Source organism: Colobus angolensis, unplaced genomic scaffold, assembly GCF_000951035.1.
Source record: "Colobus angolensis palliatus isolate OR3802 unplaced genomic scaffold, Cang.pa_1.0 Scaffold190, whole genome shotgun sequence".
Classification (NCBI taxonomy): domain Eukaryota; kingdom Metazoa; phylum Chordata; class Mammalia; order Primates; family Cercopithecidae; genus Colobus; species Colobus angolensis.
The window spans coordinates 7,145,422-7,159,770 of NW_012115044.1; the positions used below are offsets into that span (position 1 = coordinate 7,145,422).

At 37.7% G+C, this 14,349-nt stretch overlaps 1 protein-coding gene across 2 annotated transcripts in view; it reads right to left on the reverse strand.

The window, feature by feature from the left end:
- The window catches only part of GSK3B (glycogen synthase kinase 3 beta), a 284,345-nt gene that overhangs the window by 204,785 nt on the left and 65,211 nt on the right, over nt 1–14,349 (reverse strand). The window lies entirely within an intron of this gene.

Here is a 14,349-nt window from a genome sequence, read left to right on the forward strand (position 1 = left end):
AAAAAAAAAAAAAAGCAAAAACAAAACAAACAACAACAAAGATGTTGGGCCAGGCACAGTGGCTCACACTTGCAATCTCAGCACTTTGGGAGGCCATAGCAGGCACCATAGTGAAACCCTGTCTCTATTCATTTTTAAATAAAGTAAGTTTAATTTTAAAAAGCAAAGATGTTCTCCCCAAAATAAACAAACTGCTAGAAACAAGAAAACAACATAAAAATTAATTAGCAAAGAAAATAAAAAGTAGAAAACTAGGCCCCATGGGATCAGAATTAGAAAATTCAAAAATGAACTTATTCTTGTGATTAAAATAGGGGCTTTATTTTATGATGCGGAAGCTCTAGCCAGAGAGCAAACTGCTTATATATGTTGGAACAAATGAAACTACAAAGAAAGAAAAGAAATATCAACCAAGTAGTTGAATCAATCAAATCAACCCTAATGATCAACAGCAGGATAAAAATTCCAGGGCAATTTCTATGTAAACTTGATGTGATAAAAATCTTCCTAATAGGGCCTTTTCTCTTAGATACCATTCATCTTCACATGATTCTAACCTAAGAGATTAGGAAAAACAAAACAGAACAATTACTAATTTCCTTTGGGGATAGGAAGAATAAACAAAAGGAGAGGCAGAGAAAACAAAATGGACAGATGTCACACAGGCTGGCTTCTGGAGATGTTGCCTTGTCTATCACTTTTAGAAATGAAAAGGAAAACATAGGGTGGCAGAGGACAGAGATGACATAAAGACTCCAGAGTTATTTTCAATCACAGGAAGACATCATGCTACTGAAATTAACAGACATCAATTCTGAAGAATCATAACATTTCCTTCTTTAAAAAAAAAAAAATCAAATTTTGTCCTTAGAGGCATAATGAAAACAATATGGGCTTTGAAGTCATACAAAGGTTTATATCACAAGTTCAACCTACTTAATATCTATAAAATGGAGACAGCTGCTACTTAGGGTTGTGATGATTGAATAGCATAGGTTACATAGTTGTTTTTTAAATGCATGCCCCGTAGTGAGTGCTCAATAAGTTACAGTTTCTTTGAACTTTGAATTATAAGCAGTGGAAATAGGAAAGAATATATTATTCTGCTCCGCTATGCTCTTTTACCACTCACATGTGCCCTATCACGGTACTTATCACAATGTCCTATAATTAAAAGTCTGAACCCCTTACTTCACTAAGAGCTCTTAGAAAAACCAGACATTGGCCAGGCACAGTGGCTCACGCCTGTAATCCCAAACTTTGGGAGGCGGAGGCAGGCAGATCACAAGGTCAGGAGTTCAAGACCAGCCTGACCAACATGGTGAAACCCCGTCTCTACCAAAGACACAAAAAATTAACTGGGCGTGGTGGCGCACGCCTGTAATCCCAGCTACTAGGGAGGCTGAGGCAACAGAATCAATCACTTGAACCTGGGAGGCGGAGGCTGCAATAAGCCAAGATCATGCCATTGCACTCCAGCCTGGGTGACAGGGTGAGACTCTGTTTCAAATAAATAAATAAGAAAAACCAGACATTATTGGAATCATTCACATTTCCCATGTGCACAAGGTTCAGCACAATGCAAGTGCTCAGCAAAATATTGCCATTGAACTTACAAAAATTATTCAAGCAGCATTGTTAGGATTTGCAAGCTGACTACTTCATGTTAAAACTAAGTAGTGCTTTTGCTTATGCCTATGCTTGCCATTGGTCGGATATAAATTCCTGGGGAGAAAGTACATAGAAAAGCCTTTACAAGTAGTAAAACAGAATGGAGGGCTTATTGAAAACATGGTGACAACGAGCAGCCAAAACAAATGACTCAATGTCCCACATGTGTATTTAGGTATGGGTCGGAAATTTCCTCTGTTTCTAACCCTTCTCCAAACAATTTTGGTTTCTTTAGAGCATCAATATGCAGCAAATGGCAAAAACTGGACAGGAGACAAATCTGAGATCTTAAGTTCAATTTATGTAAGCATATTCCTTGAGAACTGTTTACAGTTTGCAAGTACCACTCACAGTGGGCATAAGAATCACCTGGGAGTTTACTAAAATGAAGACTCTAGAATATATCCCCCAAAAGGTCAGTATTTCTGAAGTGGGGCTCCAGAAACTGTATTTTTAATAAGCACCTCAAATGCTTCTTAATGCAGGTTCAGTTACCACACTTGAAGAGCCACAACATATCATTTAATTCCTACAAAAAGCCTGTGACATACTCAGAACATTAATTTAACAAATGGGAAAATTTTGGTGTTCAAAAATATTTGATAATTTGCTCAAAGTAATCCCTTCAATAACTCATACCCACAGGATTCATACCTGTCCATTTACTGCAAAACTCGTGCCCTACTACATCACTTTGCTAAGGACCATGTCATAAAGACAAAAGATAGGTATTTAGGCCCCGAAACCAACTTTTTGTGTTTAGCAAAACCTAAAACTCCAAATATCTTACAAAAGGTGCTGAGGCAAATATCTATTAGCCACCCCAATTTTTTCTTTGAAATATCCATACTACTTCTGAGCCAATTTTAATTGACTCAATTTTTTATCTTCTTGGTTTTACCTCAAAACCAAATTTTACTTTAAACCAAACAATAAACCTAAAATCAGAAACATGCTAATTTCCAACAGTCTGAACTTACATTATTTTACTTATAAACCATAAACTGGAATCAAGTGTATTTTCCTTTTCTTTAACTTCACTCAACTGGAATAAAATCAAACCAAACCCAAAGTGAATAAATATTTCACTTGGTCTTAAGTCCTCACTTGAAATAATTTCAAGATGTATTTTAGAAACAGGTTTATTTTCCATACACATCTAAAAGCCTTAAAGCATGTGCACAAAAATCTTCGGCTTTTAGGAATTTACATTACAATTTTTAACTCTTAAACATGCTTATCCGCTTGATTTATAAGCTGTCCAATTTGGAGGGCAAGGGTGGATACTACATTTAAATTTTTCTTAAGAAGGAAGGTTACCAGATTATCAAAGAATTAGTACACTATACATGGATGAAAAGAGCAAATGGTAAGTACTTAAACTAAAGAAGTAAATAATTACCTTTAAAAATACAATTACTCACTCACTGATCCAGTCAGCAGTCACATCTAGAAACATCAACCTTGAGCAGCCAGAAGAAAGCCAGAAAATAGATCTCAAAAAGTTGGTATATTTTACTGTAGTCTTTGGTGACAGTAATACCAGATCAGTGCTCTACATACACATTTTAAACCAATTAGGTCTGTTCTTGGCCTACCACACATCCCTTTGATCCTCAATATTGCATTCTGACAACCCAAATGCCCCCATTGTAACAGCTTACCTAACCCTGCCCTCCCCTGAAATATGCAAAGACATCTGCACTCCTTAATCCAAACTGCTTTTCCCATAGCACAGCATACAAATCTACACACATTTTTGATCACTTTAAAGTGGAGATTATTAAATTAAAAATCGCTGTTGAACTGAAACAGTAGGGAGGGGAGGAGAGAGGATGGGATTTGTTTCCTCCCAGAAGACTACTGCTTACTCTGTCAGTCCTACATACTTTACCAATTACCATTTAACAACTAATAACCAATCCATGAGGGCAACACTTACGGTTATCACACACTAGTAGAGTCCCATTTTATGACTATGCAGATAGCAGTCTGTAAAGTATTTGTTCATTTATAAGTGACAAATTTCTATAGGCTTCTACTATACTTTGGAAACTAAAGTTTAAAAGTCACCAAAATAAATACCTCTACTTCCTCCTCAGAGATGACCTCGGACCCTGCAATCACCCTCTTAAAAGAGTGAAGTCAATTCAACAGATTGAGAAGATAATGCAGACAAAATTCATATATTTGACAGTCTTCCCTAGAACCAATCATGATCACCAAACCATCATCACTCATCATCACAAATAAATTTGTGAAGCACTTTACAGTTTAAAAGCACACTTAGACCCATTATCTCATTTGATCTAAGCAACAGTCCTACAAGGGAGGAAAAACCAGTACTAAATCAGGGAGGAGGGAACTGAGACTCAAAAAATAAGTAAAATTGCTCGAGGTTATATGCAGGTGACCCCTGAACAATATGGGTTTGAACTGCACAGGTCCACTTATACACAGATTAAAAGATTAAAAATACAGTATTTGCAGAGTGTAAAACCCTCATATACAGAGGGCCAACTTTCCATGTACAGTGGTTCCATAGGGCCAACTACAGGACTTGAGTATGCAAAGATTTTGATGTGCCCAGTGGTCCTGGAACCAATGCCCCATGTATAACAGCAATGACTGCATAGTATTAAAAACTATAGTTTAGTATAACACCGCAGTTTAGACTGTATAGTATTAAAAACTACACTATAGTCTTATAGTACTCATCCAAATTGCCTCATCCAATTCCTAAGTTTAGTATACTTTCCAATACTTATAAAAGTGAAAGTAAGTTGAACAATTTACATTCTAAAATAAATCCATAAAAATAACTCAGTCGAATATAACCATACCTTTTGGGTAAGTCTTTACATCTTCTAATATAAACTGCAAAAAATAACTTTCAATATAAAACTATGTCATGTTGCTGATATACGAAGCTACCTGAGAGACAAATCATCTCAAACAAGTAAAAAGAGAGCCAGAAATTCCCCTCAGGCAAATCAAATCAGTGAACAGATAGCAAACATTTAAACACTTGAACAGATTTATCACAATACTAAGTAATAATACATAGCCTAACGACAGTTGCTACTTTTGTAGGAATAGAAGGAACATTTCCTGATTTTCCTTTTGCACTGGTTTCTTCTAAATAAGAAACATTCTGGAGACTGAAAAAGGAAGCATGGTTTTTCTAATCAATAAACAAACAAACAAAAAAGAATGTAAAAACCAAATCTCTCTCATCACATAATAGTTGTAGGCATTTGTTGAATTACCTAAAGTACAATATTTTACTTTCACTTTTCATACATTCAAAAAATATATTTTCTTAATAATAGTTTAATAAATCAAAAAACATTCCAAATGTATATCAAGCTATTTATTTTTGGTGAGCTGTTGTACCATGTTATGAAAAAACAATAAACAGTTCATATAAAAATACCAAAGTAGCATTCTACTCCCCATTCCCAGTTCTAAATAGCTTCCAAAGATATTCAAAACCACTTACTGACCAGCATAAGTATTGCTAACCCAACACACTTTATCAACATCTTTGCTCTCCTCCATCAGGAATCATTCACATGTTATACTCTACCCCATTCCCTTAAACTTGCATTATTTGTATGTCAACGAAATCTATCTCAAACAATTTCTTTTTCAAACACATATCCTAGGTTACTCTATCTTCCATTGTTCTTTCATATCTTTCTAATCTAAGGAAACTATTTCTTTTCTAACATTTTCATTCCACTCAGGACCTAAAATACAACCTTAACCATAGCTGGTAAGCAAAAAGATAGCATTTCTGCTGTATACCATTATCAAAAGAAAGAAATGCCATCAACCTATAAAGTATCTGAAAGGACACAGAAAGGCCTGGCAGACTCCTGCAAGTCTCTACGCCTGACCTCCCTCTGATTAAATCCCTTTATCAATCACATACAAGAAAATTTTTCAAAACTAGTTCTTAACAGTGTTTTGGTTTTGTTTAACTACTATTCTTGCCATATTATTTTCTTTTTTTTTTTTTTTTAGACCGAGTCTTGCTCTTTCCCCAGGCTGGAGTGCAGTGGCCAGATCTCAGCTCACTGCAAGCTCCGTCTCCCGGGTTTACGCCATTCTCCTGCCTCAGCCTCCCGAGTAGCTGGGACTACAGGCGCCCGCCACCTCGCCCGGCTAGTTTTTTGTATTTTTAGTAGAGACGGGGTTTCACCGTGTTAGCCAGGATGGTCTCGATCTCCTGACCTCGTGATCCGCCCATCTCGGCCTCCCAAAGTGCTGGGATTACAGGCTTGAGCCACTGCGCCCGGCCGCCATATTATTTTCTATTATGTGTCACTGTAAGTATATACATATTTGAGCTAACTATGGCTTCATTAGGCTTTTGTAGGATAGCCTGGGAACCTATTTGTATTTACTTATTTACAAAACTTACTATGGAAAAATACTTTCTAAGTTCCAAAATAGTTTATGAACTTTTAGAAGGCAATCTGTTTATTAGCTAAAGCTTTTCTGTATAACAAAACAGGAGGAGAAGATATGCCTAAAATATTACAATTTTAACTGTTGTGAAGATAGAGTATCTGCAAACAACTTTATAAGAACCTCTTAAAATTAACTATGGAAAATAAAATAGCAGGTAATAACTATGAGTTCTGCCATTAACTCCATTTCTGCAAGGGACACCATACATTTTCAAATACTGATTAAATTCTAGTTTACAACTTCATTAGTAACGATGCTAAGTTTATAGTTAATAAGACAAGGAACATGCCTAAGAGAAAAATATCTAGGCTTACCTCATTTTATTGCGTGTTGCAGAAATTACGGTTTTTTACAAATTGAAGGTTTATAGCAACCCTATGTTAACCAAGTACTTTTCCAACAGCATGTGCTCACTTCACGTCTCTGTGTTACATTTTGGTAATTTTTGCAGTACTTCAAACTTTTCATTATTATACTCATTACGGTGATCTGTGATTAGTGAAGGCAAACTTAACAGATTAATACTGTGTGTGCTCTGACTGCTCCACCAACCAGCTGTTCCCTCATCTCCCTTCCTCTCCTCAGGGCTTCTTATTCCAGACACAACGTTATTGAAATCAGGCCAATTAACAAGCTTATAGTGGCCTCTAAGTGTTCAAGTGAGAGAAGAGTCACCTGTCTCTCACTTTAAATCAAAAGCTAGAAATAATTAAGCTTAATGAGGAAAATATGTCAAATGCCCAGACATGCTGAAAGCTATGCTTCTTGTGCCAAACAGCCAAGTTGTGAATACAAAGGAAATGTTCTTGAAGGAAATTAAAAGTGCTACTCCAGTGAACAGATGAATGATAAGAAAGTAAAACACCCTTATTGCTGATATGGAGAAGGTCTGAGTGGTCTGGACAGACGACCAAACCAACCACAACATTTCCTTAAGCCAAAGCCTAACCCAGAGCGAGGCCAGAACTCTCTTCAATTCTATGAAGGCCGACAGAAGTGAGGAAGCTGCCAAGTTTGAAGCTAGCAGAGGAAAGATGCCCTCTCCGTACCATAAAAGCACAAAGTAAAGCAGTAAGTGCTGATTTAGAAGCTGCAGCAAGTTATCTGGAAGATTTAGCTAAGACCATTGATGAAGATGGCTACGCTAAACAACTTCTATATGCCATTAAGAATATTCATGATTCATAGGAACAGGAACACGAGTTTGGAAGATGATACCAATCCTCCTGGATGATTTTGAGGAGTTCAAAATTTCAGTGGAGGAAGTCAGTGCAGATGTGGTAGAAATAGCAAGAGAACCAGAATTAGAAACAGAGTCTGAAGATGTGACTAAACTGCTGCAATCTTGTGATCAAACTTGAACAGATGAGGAGTTGCTTCTTATGAATGAGCAAAGATAGTGGTTTCTTGAGATGGAATGTACTCCTGGTGAATACGCTGTGACTACTGCAGAAATGAGAACAAAGGATTTAGGATATAATCTCAGCTGATAAAGCAGCAGCAGGGTTTGAGAGGACTGATTCCAATTTTGAAAGAAGTTCTACTAAAATGCTATAACGCTGGGGTGCTGGCGACTGTAGTCTCAGCTAACCAGGAGGCAGAAGTATGATGATCACTTGAGCCTAAGAGTTTGAGTCCTGCCTGGACAACACAGTGAGACACCCATCTCTTTTAAAAACTAAAACAAATATAATGCTATCAAACAGCATCTCATACTACAGAGAAATCTTTCGTGAAAGGAAGTCAATTAATCCAGCAAACTTCATGGTTGTCTCATTTTAAACAATTGTCACAGCCACCCTAACCTTCAGCAACCACCACCCTGATCAGTCAACAGCCATCAACACTAAGCAGCAAAAAGATGACTACTCACTGAAGGCTCAGATTATTAGCATTTTTAAACAATAAAGGATGTTTTAATTAAGGTTGTTTAGACATAATGCTACTGTACTTAATAAACTATAGTATAGTGTAATCATAACTTTTATATGCACTAAGAAACCAAAAAAAAAAATTGTGCGATGTGCTTTATCACGGTGGTCTGAAACCAAACCCACAATATTGTCAATATATGCACATATTAAATAACATTGTCCCAACTGATCACAGTTACTTATAATCAAAGCCATACGGTTTTTATATTTGCCTCATCTTCCTCCCTCTAAAAGCTTGCTTAACATCTCCCAATCCTCTCCCCACAAAAGAAAGAGAGAGAGAGAGAAAGGAAAAGAAAGAAATGAAAGAAAGATCAGCCTTTAGAGAACCTGGCAATGCCGTTCAAATAGGGTATGTCCAAGTCCACCTCCTCAATGAGGAAGAGTACTGTCAGATTAAGTGGGTCAATTCACAAAGCAGTCCACTTAGCATTTCTCCCCACAAAGCTCTACTAGAAGAGATGCTAACTGGGCTCTATTAAATAAAAGCCACTGGAATAACACAATCCTGCACTCACAGTGGGTCTACCATTGGGACTCGGTTCCTTTACCACTGCCTGAGAAATAAAATAAGACTGATCCTCTTATTGGCGGGTCATGGAAGAACATCTTAGGACATCCAACGCCAAAGCAGAGTGTCTCCCACACTGCTTACTCATTATTTGCAGTGTCAAAAGTAGATAAGGACATTAAAGTAGGAAACAATTTCCCTTGAAACGGAACTTTCATCCTTGGGAAATATGTACATGCCTAACTCTGCCCTTTTTAAAATGGTCTTTGTCATCTCCTACTGTTAACTACCTGACTTAATGATATACCAGGATAGGACTAGCCCAAGTCTGCTAGCTGTGACTGCTGGTGAATTTCTTTTTTATACCATACCTCTAAAACCTGCAGAAGCATTTAACACATACTCATTAAAAAAAAAAAATCAGTGGAAACTTTAAAAGGTTTGATGTGAATATATGCAAGTAACAAGACCAAGGTTCCACTGAAGACTTTCCTGAGCTGTGTCCCTCCAAGGTTATGTCCAACACAGCCACCAAATTCCATGTACTTTCATGCATCCTAGATGAAATTGTAATAAAAGTTAACTACAAAACAAAAATTTGTAGTCATCCTTTTTTCTCACCAATTTCCATTATAAAAACTGAAACTATATACTCATGTGAAGAGTCCCACAGAATATAAGGTTTTAATACTTAATATGGTAAACATAGTGCTAGCAATAACTTTATAGATCAACAATGTCAACAGAAAGCCATCTGACCTATTACCCTTAGGGTGTTACTTAAATTTCATGATGCCCCTTAAATTTAATCAAGAAGAAAAATACTATTTTCCTTATCTTAAGACCCTCATACACACACCCTCGTCACAAACCTTTGTCCTAGGTATCTCCAGTATCCACTAAAGAGTAAAGCAAACACTAAGGGAGAAGAGAACAGTGTACCTGACCATCCAGGTACCATGAAAAGATGAAGAAATAGTGAATCTCAGAGGTCAAGAGCAGCCAATTTCATTAAGATCTCCATCAAAACAGATGATGCAGCACCTTCCTGAAATAAATTGTGACCCATGTAGGCAATACGCACCATTATTTACAAATGAGCTTGAAAAACTGAACTGCTGAGTCAAAATTTAAAAAGAATATATCAGTTTTATTCAACTTTTCAGGTAGGGTAAATATTCCAAATATTCTAACCAACAACATAAATGGACTCCAAAACTTAAGCTGGCACTTAACAGTCTTAGGTTTTAATGGCTCACACCTATAATCCCAGCACTTTGGGAGGCCAAGCAGGAGGATTGCTGTTTGAGCCCAGGAGTTCGAGGCTGCAGTGAGCCATGACCGTGCTACTGCACTCCAGCCTGGGCAACAGAGCAAGACCCTGTCCCAAAAAAAAAAAAAAAAAAAAAAAAAAACTTTTTTTTAAAATTAGCCAGTCATGGTGGCACACACCAGTGGGAGGCTGAGATAGGAGAACTGCCTGAGCCCAGGAGGTCAAGGCCGCAGTGAGCCATGTATGCTCTCCACTACTGGAGCCACTACTGCACTCCAGCCTGGGCAACAGAGCAAGACCCTGTCCCAAAAAAAAAAAAAAATTTCCAGATTCATGATATTTCTGGAAGAGTATAATACACATTCTTTATGGTACCTGTCCAGTCTACATACATAAAGCCTAATTAACTACTAATTTTCTATATTTTCAGCTTACATTTTCATTGCTACGTTAATAGTTAACATATGTACACACATCTCTCTTCTCTGAAAATCTCTTTCCCCTCCCACTGGGTAAAGTGCCTGAATGTGCTCATCTAAGTATTTATCAAAACAACAACAAACTCCCTACCTTGTGAGAGAAGCAGATGTTAGTTATACAAATAACTGCTCCATTAGATAATAACTGAAGTAAGAGATACAAAAGAGAATGGTGGGGCACAATTAAGTCCATAATGGAGTATCTAGAATCCCATTAGGGGAGGTCCCTCCAAAAAAGTGGTATTTCAGCTGAAATTCTAAAAAGTGTGAGAGGGTAGGGGGAGCAGGGAAGCAATGGGGTGGGAAGGGATAACAATAATGGCAGAAGACATGTAAAAAGAAAGATCTTGAAGGAGTTTAACTGAAAATAAGTGGACAGTCACACAAGACTACATATTGTATGATCCTGTTCATATGAAATATTCAGAATAAGCAAATCTATAGAAAGAAGATAGACTCACTAATCTACCTGGTTGTTTAAGGCAGGCAGTGAATGTCAGGAGGTGGGGAGTGACTGCCAATGGATAGTAAGATTCTTTTGGGAGCCAGGCATGGTGGCTCATGTCTGTAATCCCAGTACTTTGGGAGACGGAGGCGGGCGGATCACTTGACACCAGCAGTTTGAGACCAGTCTGGCCATCCCTACTAAAAATACAAAAATTTAGCTGGGCATGGTGGCAGGTGCCTGTAATCCCAGCTACTTGGGAGGTTGAGGCATGGGAATTACTTGAACCCAGGAAGCAGAAGTTGCAATGAGCCTGGGTGACAGATCTCTTCTGGAGGGCTGTTTTTTAGCCTACAACAGTTCTCAGTTTGTTCTTAGCAGAACAAAACATCAGAGATCTACTAAACTAGAAATAGCAAAGAACAGAAAAAAACATAGTGAAAAATTAATTGCAGGGAAAAAAGGAAATCATAACAGTGAATGCAGAGGGAATCACTTAACAGATTAAAGTAATTCTGGAGAAGATGATAAATGTGAAGAACAAAGATGATCCAACATAAGGATAATTATTGTTCCAAAAGTAGATGCCACACATGAATAGAAAATGTCCTTGAAGATTTCCTTGAAATTGAGAGCACTATCTGCAGGACAAAAAGGTACAACGTATGCAAGAACTGACTCACGATGATTAAAGTACTGTGGTTAAACTGAAGGATAAAAAAGAGTCTACCAGGCCTCCAAACAGAAAAAAATTAGTCACCTGAAAGTTAGTCAACCTGAAAGGCAGGCTGGGGAACACGTGGTGCAGAGACGCAGAAGATGTTTGTAGAAAAACCAACACACTAAGTTATGAAAAAATAGGCCAAACTTCTAACACTGTTTGGCTTATGACCTTGAGGAAGTCAAGGAATGTCCTTTTTAGGGCTTAGTTTCCCTATCTGTAAACTGAAAGGACTGAATAAATATGAAATTTAGAGCCCTTTCAGCTCTGAAAGTATGATGGACAGTGGCCAGATTAAGAGGATAAAAATGTCAAACACTGGGTTTTATACCTTACTTTTCCCCTTCCAGCTCTTATTAAATCATAAGTTGGGAAGAAAGAATTTATTTCAGACATTCCTCCTACCCCCAAATACAACTATCATATTTCATCTCACAAATCAGCAAATATTAAAAAGTAAACACTCAAGGTGTTAACAAGGGATACAATAAAACTAGGCGCTCTTAAATACGATTTTTTAAAAGCCTTAAAATTTTCCCCAAATATCAAGCAAGGGATGTTAGGAAAAAACAATCACTGAATAAAGGAGGAAGAGTTATTTGTTAGGGTCAACGAGAAGGCATCTGCTGGAGCAAGAGCAGTGAAACAAAGGATACGGGAGACAACTGGGGTAGTTTATAATCTACAGAAGTTGTTCTCAACATATAAGCCAAAGAGAACCTGTAAGGATTTATTACTGCAAGGGGGTCTGCAAATCCACACAAAAATAAATCACTGCTGGAAACAGAGAAATAAGCAATGCTATACTGCCAAATACACACACACACACTAAGTTTTTTTTGTTTTTTGTTTTTTTTGAGACGGAGTCTCACTCTGTTGCCCAGGTTAGGGTGCAGTAGTGCCATCTAGACGCACTGCAACCTCCACCTCCCGGGTTCAAGTGATTCTCATGCCTCAGCCTCTCAAGTAGCTGGGATTACAGGCGCGCACCATCACATCTGGCTAATTTTTGTATTTTTAGTAGAGATGGGCCTTCACCATGTTAGTCACACTGGTCTCAAACTCCTGACCTCGAGTGATCCGCCGACCTTGGCCTCCCAAAGTGCTGAGATTACAGGCGTGAGCCAACGAGCCCGACCCACATTGATTTTTAAATATGAAATCTTGAAGTATAATTTTCCTTAAAAGCAGCAGGACAAAAAAATTAGCCAGGCGTGATGGTGTGCGCCTGTAATCCCAGCTACTCAGGAGGCCGAGGCAGGAGAATCACTTGAACCCAGGAGGCGGAGGTTGCAGTGAGCTGAGATCGCGCCATTGCAATCCAGTCTGGGCCGCAGGGCAAGACTCTCTCTCAAAAAAAAAAAAAAGGCAGCAGGAGCAGCCAGGCACGGTGGCTCATGCCTCTGATCCCAGCACTTTGGGAGGCCAAGGCAGACGGACCACTTGAGGTCAGGAGTTTGAGAACAATGTGGCCAACATGGTGAAGCCCCATTTCTACTAAAAATATCAAAAAAGTAGTCAGGTGTGGTGGTGTACACCTATAATCCCAGCTACTTGGGAGGCTGAGGCAGGAGAATCACCTGAACCCAGGAGGCGGAGGTCACAGTGAGTCAAGATCACGCCACAGTGCTCTAGCCTGGGTGACAGAAGGAGACTCCGTCTCAGGAAAAAAAAAAAAAAAAAGCAGGAGCAACAAAAATGAAGCCCTATTCTTTGACCCAGTACTTCCCTTTCTAGGAATACGGCAAAAGAAAGTAAAAAGAAAATGGAAGAAAATAATTGATTTACATAGATACCCATTAAGGCATTATTTACCACATCAATAAATTAGAGCCAATCCAATAGCAGAGAATCATTAGGTAAACTATGATACACTCACAATGAACAGAATATTATGTAGTAATTAAAATTACATTTTCCAAGAATATTTAATGGTTTAGGAAAATATTCATGATACAAGATTACATGAAAAGGCAGAGTATATAGCTACAAATCGCTATATATTGTGATCCCAATTTTGAAAACAAATGCTACACAAACACACCAAAAAGTAAACAGGAGTTTTCTCTAGATAGTGAGAATACAGGAAAATTTTTATTTTCTTTTTTGTAACTCTCTGTAATTTCCAAATTATCTACACTGAGCATATAAAATGTTTTAAAAGTAAATTTGCTTGAAGTTCTAAAAAGATACTCAAAGATATTCTCTCCAAAGAAGTATTACTGTCACTGGGTTCTAAAAAAAAATCCAAGTATGCTTACAGAACACTTCGAGCTAAAAAATCAGCAACTATTTCTTGAATAATTTATCCTTAGTTCTAAAATTAAGTGTAATCAGCAAAGAGATGAACTGAGTGCCTCATTCATAGTCAACGTTTATTCTTCACAATTAGGCATTGTTATATTCAGCACACAAAAGAGTGACAAGAGAATAACTTGGCTAGAGCACGACTTACTGGGATGTATGTTTAAAAGATTTCGTAAAAGGCTGTACGTTTATTTAGACTCAACTTTTATTAACTACTATGTGACTGTCCATTTAAATAAATTAAAAGAGGTATTATTACTATTTAATAGATAAAAGAAATGAAGAGGCCAGCCTGGAGCCTCATCATACCATAACTAGAACCTGCTGAGGCAGATTTACCTCGTAAGAAACTTAGCCCTTACCCAACAAACTATTTGAAACTTTCCAGACTATGCCACTAAGGCCATAGATCCATCTAGCCTACAAGAGATTAAAAGGCCTAAATCTATCAACACCTCATATCCTTGTTTACCTAAGTCTCCACCAGAAATACTAGCCTCTCTCATTTGCTGTTAACTGTCATGCCCCT